At 42.5% G+C, this 7,153-nt stretch overlaps 1 long non-coding RNA gene across 1 annotated transcript; it reads left to right on the top strand.

Moving 5' to 3' along the window:
* Positions 1-2,445: 2,445 nt before the first annotated feature.
* On the top strand, positions 2,446-4,439 carry LOC114615515. The gene is made up of 3 exons (XR_003710483.1): positions 2,446-2,607; positions 3,888-3,967; positions 4,149-4,439. It is a non-coding gene; the product is annotated as an uncharacterized LOC114615515 (long non-coding RNA).
* The last annotated feature ends 2,714 nt before the right edge of the window (positions 4,440-7,153 follow it).

Below are 7,153 nucleotides of genomic sequence, written 5' to 3'. Positions count from 1 at the left end.
TACGTCCTTTCTATCTCAGGGGTCTCTGGGTCATGTTTCTAAAGTGTATGATGTCTTTAGCAATAAAGACTTACCTTCTGTCTTGGGGTGGGACAATCAAGTGTAATCACAATAACCTGTAATGTTTTGGGGAGTATTTTGGATAACTCTGATCAACGACTCAAAAGAAGAGTTCTCAAGCCTGATGTTGAAGATTATTTTAGGTTGTCTTTGGCTAATTGTCAGCCAGATGAGAAATTGTCACTGTCCATATTTATACACAGAATTATATGTTTTATAGGTTTTTTGGTAGATAGTTAAGAGTACGAATCCTTACCATGTTTTCAAACATCCATAGTTATTTTTACATTTTTCTATGTAACCACAGACTTTACCACATAGAAGTCAGCGTTTCCTGAGTAGATGGCCTCTCACTGTCCTGCCTTCCCCAGTGATGGCCTGCTTGCTGCTCTCCAGATGCATGCACTGCATGTGGCAACCACAAATCTTTACTATAAAATGTGCTTCCACCTTATTATTTTTGTGACTTGAACTGCTTGAAACCCCGGACAGTTTTTACATGCTGAAAATGTTTATCTTAATGCCTTACAAGGGCTCTGCCTCATTCAAGGGTGCTTAAGTTAACCCAATTTATATTTCTTCAATATGAAGATAATTTTCCTTTGAACTTGAATAAATTATCACACAAGTACTGTGAATTATATATTTAATAAAATGTTAGCTGTTAAAAGTGTTCTAAGTAAAATAGTCTTGCAAGTAAATACTTGCTTAAGATCTTAGCTGATGTAGAATGTCAATAAATGCCCTGCAATCTGATTACTAATGATGGTGACCAGCCAGTCCCAGAGTTCTTAGAGGCAACAGGCTAAAGTCTCAAGTTCTTACTTAGCAGGTTTTACTTTGAGCCTTTTAGGGAGCAAGTCATGGAGAATGGTCTCTGTGATCAACTCTAGTGAATGCTCCTCTTTTGAGAATGTCAGACTCACCTGTCCAGCAGTAAAGAAATGCCTGGTTTGGGCTGTGAGACAGGAGGATTGCCTAGAGACATAGACTTTAACTTCTTTCTCAAAATTCTAATCTCTTTAAAAGTGCAGCAGAAAAGTGTCCACAAGGTTAGTATCTCTGTCCATTTTCATTGGTGAGAAGTTATCAGGTGAACTGAGTTTTACATTTTGGTGAGGAAGGAGTTTCAAAATACTTGAGTCATGATTGCTAATATATTCTGTGCAGTCTGTCCCCTTTTCAAAGTTTGGTTGGAATGTATTATGCTGTGAATGTGTTTGAGGAAGCTCTTGTGTCAAGTGCTAGATCTTAAGAGCTAGAGTTTTCTTATTCAACATCGATGAAACCATTTTCAGAATGGAAGTTTCCTGCCTTCCCGGTAGCTCAGTGTCCTAGTGGCAGTTGTGACTGTTGTACGTTGTCAGTTGAGCTGTCCTGAGCTGCTTTCCTATATCTGAACAGCTGAATCAGAATCCTCCTTTGGCTAGGTTGCAAGGACTGTGTCTGCAGACTCTGATTTCTGTTTTATAATAGGAGATGCTCACAGTTGCTCATGCTACTATATCATGTACATGAAATATGTGTTTTTGAAAGTTGAATGTGCTGTTTACCTTGACATTTGACTGGAAAACAAGTAGTTTTTATGTGATACAAGCTGATTTCATACAATAGTCTTTGATTCTTGGAGCTTTTAAGGAACAGTTGGGAAAATAATCCTGGTATATTTAAAGCTTTTGTGGATTATGTGTTTTGAAGTATAAAAATATTTACTGCAAGTGCTCAGAAGTACTTATACTATAGAGGCATGACACATGTGAAGTACCTGTCCCCTGTCTTCTTTAGAATTAATTACACTGTTGAGGCATGACACACATGAAGTTCCTGTCCCCTGTCATCTTCAGGAGTTTCCTACACCAGAGCTTCAACAGCTTGCACTCTTTTTTTCTGGCTGTACATGAGGAATGTTTTCTATGTCAATGCCTCAGACATATTTAAGTTATATTGATCCTGCTGATATCTTTAACAGACCTGCTAATCTATATATTACTTCACAAAGCAGGCAATAATTGTTGTTTGATCAAGAATGCAAAATGGATTATTTGTCCTGAACTGGCCATAGACAGGAAGATCTAGCATCACTCCAATTGTATCTTCTGCCCTTTGTTGAAATGGAAGCTCCCAAAACAGACTGTCTCCTCTTCATGCTGTTGTCCAAAGATGCCTGATGGTTGTTTAGCTAAGAAGAGAACATTGAATGACTTTCATGTTTAGTGTGGACAGGTTTGATTTCTGTGAACTTGCATTGTAAACTGCTACACTTCTAACAGAACCTCAAAGTAATCCTTGGTTGTGCTTGTTTCCCAATTCCTCTTTCAACCTGATTAGTACACACAACTAACTGAGGAACACAGAAGGTCCCACTCTGCAAATGGCAGATGTGAAGATCATAAGCCTGCCTCTAATGTGGAGACTGAGACATTCATGCAGCCACATGTCCCTAACACCATCACAGTGCCTATACAAACAAAAAAGGCTAAGAGTGAGTACATGATGATCCACTGGGAACGAGCCACCAATGGAGAGATTCACTCTAAAGTCATTAAGGTAAACAAGTCTTCACAAAAGAATACCAGTGAGAGGGCTGGAGGTTAAGAGCACTGACTGATCTTCCAGAAGTTCTGAGTTCAATTCCAAGAAAAATCATCTGTAATGGGATCCAATGCCCTTTTCTGATGTGTCTGAAGACAGCTACAGTGTACTCATATATACATAAATGATTTTTTAAAAAGTGTATGCTGACACACCTGGCCCAAAATAATTTGGAAAAAAAAGCATACCAGGGAGAGACATTTGCCCTGCTATCCTTTGACCAGATCTAGAACATGAATGGGTGCTGGGTGGAACTTTTGTTTTTGCAGAAAATGAATGAAATTGCTTAGGTTATGAATCGCTGAGGCCAGATCTGCTTTAAGTACTTAGTCTCTTGGGCTACTTTTCTTTTTAAAGACGTATTTACTATTTTTTGTGCTTTACCTGCATATATATCTGTGCATTACAAGGGTGAGTTATAGACAGTTGTAAGCTGCAATGTGGATTCTGATAACCTAGAGTCTCTGGGAGAGCAGTCAACTCTAAACCACTAAGCTATCTTTCCAGCATCTGAATCTTAGGTTTCTTGTGACATAATTTAATTACTACAGTAGGAAAGTTTTAGCTAAAACTTATGTTTCAAAAGTAAACCTATATTGACAAACTGCTTGAACCCTAGCACTTGCGAGGTTCAGGCAGGCAGGCAGGAAGCCATGCTGGAACACATAGTTATCTTTAAAAGCGAGTAACAAAAAGAAACCTAAACAAGTGTCTCCTACTTAGCTGTTACTTCAATATAAAAATGTTTGTATCAAAACTTAGAGGATCTCAGTTAACAGTCTCAAAAATAAACAAATGAACTGAAGATGTTACTTACTACTGAGCAACCCAAAACTCTTTCTTGGAAAGAAGAGCCTTTCCTGCTTATAGAAGACTTTTCTTTTGATCATACAGCCAGTGGAAAAAAATCAGGACTACAATATAAAAAGACAATGACGGGTGGGAGTCATTGCAGGTCTTGCAAGGACAACAGCACTGAAATGTGGGCTCGGTTACTGACCCTTGTTGCAGTTCAGGTTTTAAAGCTATAGGTGCAATAAAATATGTTCCCCACAGCTAAGAATGTTACTGATTATTTGTGGTGATCATCTTGTTAATGAGAGATGGACTAAACTTTCTGATCAGTAAATTCAAGGGTCTTTTGGGTATGATAAGAATCTTGGATCAGTTTCAGATAGATTTGACTATCATTTGGATGTTATCAAGTGTAACTGACATTTTTCTCTTGGATTTAGGGTGATATATTTAAGACGAGATGTGGTGGACAATCAGTTCAATTTACTACTATTGAGACAAAACAAGAATCGCCAAATGGGTGAGTGTTGGTCACAAATACATCTGTAAAAAGCTGTTTCTTAGCCTCTTGTTCTTAGGAACTGAACATCCTGTGAGGTTTATCATTACTTTTCTGCAGGGGTGTACGTGGTTCCTCCCTTCTAATGTTTTCCTTTCCCAGATGCAAAAGTGATTGTTGCACCATGTTTCTCCTTTTTCAGCAGTCAGAAATGAAGATCGTCCACACTAGCCCCAGCCCAACCAGATGGTAAAGCGTCTGAATGTAGAAACAAGATGTGCTGTAGCATACCCAGCTTCCCATGGGTTCTAGGGATCCAAGAGTACTTTATCCACTGAACATTCTCCCTAGGCCAGCATCTGTATTTTTTAAGTTGTTTTTTGTTGTTGATATTGTTCATATCTTTATCTGAATGAGTTATAAGCCTCTACTGTTTTTACTCATTGAAATGTTTAAATTATTCCAAATAAAGCTTGCCTCTGGTGTCCCCTTTGATGTACTGAGAAATTGAATATACAAATGAGTGCTGGCTAGATTGCATACAAAACCAGACCTACAGCCCACAGTCTGGAGCCACCAGCCCCTAGCTACGAGTCCTACAACAATCTCAGCCCTCATTTTTTACAGGTCAGAAACCAATCTCTAGTAACCCAAACCAGAAGCTAAGCAAGCCAGGTGGTGGCAGTGCATACCTTTAATCCCAGAACTCAAGAAGCAGAGGCAGGCAGATCTGAGTTCGAGGCCAGCCTGGTCTACAGAGCAAGTTTCAGGACATCCAGGGTTACATAGAGAAACCCTGTCAAAAATGAAGAAAGAGGAGGAAGAGGAGGAGGAAGAGGAGGAAGAGGAGGAAGAGGATGGGAGGGGAGGTGGAAGAAGAGGAAGAGGAAGAAAAAGAGGAAGAGGAGGAAGCAGCTAAGCATCTCCTAATCTACCCTCAAAGCCTCTAATTTTGATCCTTGCTTCACTTTATGCCAAATCAAACCAGAGAACACTGATTGAGTCCTCTGCCTCCTCTCACAGGGTGCCCTGCCTCCCCTGCTTCACCACCAGCAGATTCCAAACAGGACAAACTCAAAGCCTACCGTTGCTTCCTCCATGTGGCTTTTCTACCCTTCCACTTGCCTCTGAGTATCAGCCTGAGCACAGGTGACAGTAGCTGACTTCTCTGCCACGAAAGCTCCACTAGTCCTGCTAGTGGCTTTGTTCAGCCCTGTAGTACTCCCATCCTGACCCCACTCCCTGATCAGTACTCTCATTGCTACCCCCTTCAGCACCCCATTGATGAGCCCTTGCCCTTTGACTCCAGAAGCTCCAGGCCCATCAGGTTCTCCCCTTGACTCCCTGACAGTTAGATGTTCTACCGTTGAAGAACCTACACTCCATGTAGCAGGAACGGGTACTTAGAAATTGAAGTCTCAGGGCTGGTTGGGCCCATTGTCACTGTAGTCACTGTCTCCTCTTCAGAAAACTTTCTTCAGAGGCAGAGGCTGAGGCAGAGGCAGGAGGAGCTCTGTGAATTTAAGGCCAGCCCAGTCTACACAGCAAGTTTGGGCCAGCTAGAGCTGCCTAGATAGTCTATCTCAAAACCAACAATGCTGTCTACTCTCTTCTCTAGGAGATGGTGACTTTGCAGGCTCCAGGTTTTAATTCAACTTCATCTGACTTGCCTCCACATTCCACCGCCTCTCAGCCTTCTTCTGGAACATTTAAAGACCCTGGTCTCAGCCTAAGCAGGCATCTTTTCTCTAAAATAGGATGCCAATTTTTATCTGTTTTTGTATTATTTATTGTTTATTACTTACTATTTATTGTTGACACAGGACCTCAAGCTCACTGAGTAGCTGAGGATAACCTTGAGCTTCTGACCCTCCAGCCTTCATCTCCCAAGGGCAGGGAATACAGAAGTGACCCAGGCCTGGTTTGTGCAGCAGTTGGGTCTGGAGCCCAGGGCTTAGTGCCTGCTTCCCAACTGAGCTATTTAAAAATATTTGTATTAGACACAGGCAATGCAGTGGAAAGAATTCAAATGACTGAAGTTCTGTATTCAAGCCCAGGCATGTCACTGACCAAGTATGGCATGGGGACTCTCTAGAGTTAAAACTCACTTCCTTACATGGGAGAAGGAAATTAACAAACACATGTGAAAGCACTAGCAAGCATTGAGCCTCCACAAATGACAGTCATGGGACGCAAGTGCTGAAATGTGCCTGCCTCATACATGTGTGACCAGGACTGATAAAGAGCTGATGCACAAGAATTGGCACCACCTGCATGCATTGCTACACTTATTTTTATTATTAAAATGGGACACTTTGCTCTGATCCACATTTCTCTCTGTGAGGCCAAAAGCCTAGTCTGGATAATTCATGGTTAACTCTGCACTTCTGGATTTAGAGTGGATGTGACTCTCTTCTCTCTCCTTTCCCCTCTTTGGTTGACACTGGCTAAGGAGATGGTGATATCAATATAGGCAGAGGAAGAGGCCATTGTCTACCTTAGAAGGCTTTCCTTCGGCATTGTTGACTTCAGATTCTGGTACACTCTGTTTTGCTGTTCCTTGCTGTGTTTTTGAGACAGCATCTCTCACTGGCCTGGAGTGCACCGAGTAGGCAGAGAGCCTCTGGGCTCTGCTCATCTCTCCCTTCCCAGATGGGACTACATTCGAACTTCTCCACTCTCAGCTTTAGTATGTGGCTTCTGAAGTGCTTGCTTTGCAAGCTCTTCTCCGACTGAGCTAACTCCTCAGGCCCAGATGTTGGAGACAGGATCTTGCCATGGAACCTAGGCTGACCTAGATCTCACTACAGAGCCCAGTCTTCTGTCAAATGTGAAATTCTCCTGCCTCTGCTACTTGAGGGATGGTTTGTGCCACCATGATCTAGCTACCCCAGTGCTCTGTAATAACTTTCAACCCTAGCTCCCCAGACCCCACCGCCTGCAGCAGAGGACAGCAGGCAGCTCAGTGCCGCTCACTGTCCCACCTCTGCTTCCTTCAGATCTTCCAGCCCTCTCCTCTTGGCGCCACAGAGATTGCTTTCCCCTCGCCATGCTGGGGAGGCCAGGCTGCTAGCACACAGACCCGGAGCCTGTCTGGCTATGCCCTTCAGTTAGCCGCAGCCACCTCACCTCCCAAGGCCAGGTGGGACCAGAGGTCCACCAAGAGCCTAGCTCACTACCATTTATACATGGGGAAGCCAGGTTGTC

Source organism: Grammomys surdaster, unplaced genomic scaffold (assembly GCF_004785775.1).
Source record: "Grammomys surdaster isolate TR1022 unplaced genomic scaffold, NIH_TR_1.0 126806, whole genome shotgun sequence".
NCBI classification, from domain to species: Eukaryota; Metazoa; Chordata; class Mammalia; order Rodentia; family Muridae; genus Grammomys; species Grammomys surdaster.
This window is presented reverse-complemented; position numbering and strand designations above follow the sequence as displayed.